Raw genomic sequence first — 1,672 nt, forward strand, 5'->3', positions numbered from 1 at the left:
AAAGGAAAAAGCTGCATAAATCCAGATATAATTGTATTCCATTTGTCAAATGGCCCAGGATCCATGCTATTTTATGATATGTTAAATAGTGAGCTGGACTGTATATTTTGTGGTTAAATTACCCAAGCTAGGTTAATTTTGGTGGCAACTGAAGCTCATTCCTATAGCTTGCAGATTGTACATTAGTGTGACCAAATTCAACTCTAAGCTACAGTGTATTAAGCACAAACTTTGGACTGGGAGCAGTTTCAGAATCAATTTACATCCAAATAAAAAGGCACTCCAGTGAGAGGCACATTAGGATGTTTAAATTATAAGGCATGTGGGATTCATCAAGCAAGGCAGGCAGTTGTAAATCAAGCTTATGGTGAATGGGTTCAACACGCAAGTGGGTTTCTGGGGCATGAGCAACACTTCCTCATATCTTTTCTCAATTTTAGCAGCTAAAATGGAAATGTAAAGGGGAAAACAAAGGATAAATAAGAGTCTAAAAATTGATGACTATCAACCATATTTATAGCTTAAATTACTGATATCCAGTTTTTAAAATAAGAGAAATTTAACTAGCACATGTCAGCGCATCAAACTAGAATCAAGGAGGGGGAAAAAATAAGACCTTAAACATTTAAGCGACATTTCAAAAGCATTCACTGTATCACTATATCACTGTCATCCTGTTGCTCATTGATTTGCTCGAGCGAACACCAGTAACATCTCCATTGTGAGACTTCTTATTGCTGTTTTTGGCATTTTGGTTTGGTTTGGTTTGGAGGTCACACACAACAGAACTCAGGGCTTCCTCCTGGCTCTGTGCTGAGGGATCACTCCTGGCAGTGCTTAGGGAACCCTGTGGAGTTCTAGAAATTGAATTGAGTCAGCCATGGGCAAGGCAGATGCCCTACCCTTAGTACTATCACTCAAGTCCCAATTATTGCTTCTTTCGTAGCTTCTAATATCTTCAAACATATATACATTTTCCCTGCTGGATTGTCTTATTCCATTATTTATCTGCAATTCCTAGTTCAGAGTTATGCAACAAAATAGTTATTTGTTGGCCAGATGTGCAAGGAAAGAAGTGGTACTAGCTAGATATATGGGGTTTTCATTCATGTAGAACCTAATTTCTAAAGAATATGTCTAAGTGTCTTTGTAGGAATTATATATGTGTGTGTGATTATATGTGTATGTATGTATTTACATTATCATTGAATAGTAAAATGGGTCATTTTTTCGTATGGGTTTTAATTTCTTTGAGAAGGGACATTGAATATCGTCTTTTACTGTCTTTTCCCCTTTAATCCCTCTAATCCCCTTTAATCCCCTTTAATACCAGATGCTCTAGGCATCTGGTATTCTCATGAAGTTTCTCCCAAGTTACTTACCTTCTATGAAGAAGCAAAGGAGGAAGGAAGTGGGGGGACTCTTTAAGTTTTTTAAGCATTTACATTTTAAATAGATTCTTGAAGAGAACAACATTAAACCCAAAAGATTTCATCTCTAATCATAAAATTTTAGGCAATATTCTATTTGAGTAGTAGCCTAGCCTTTCTTAATAATTACCTCTCTGCTACCCAAACTGCCATTTTCATTAAGTACAACACATATGGCCAAAACATTTAAACCAGTTATTAGGCATTTGATTTGAATCAAAAAGGCACACAAACTCCGGCCC

This window comes from Sorex araneus, chromosome X (assembly GCF_027595985.1).
Source record: "Sorex araneus isolate mSorAra2 chromosome X, mSorAra2.pri, whole genome shotgun sequence".
Classification (NCBI taxonomy): Eukaryota; Metazoa; Chordata; class Mammalia; order Eulipotyphla; family Soricidae; genus Sorex; species Sorex araneus.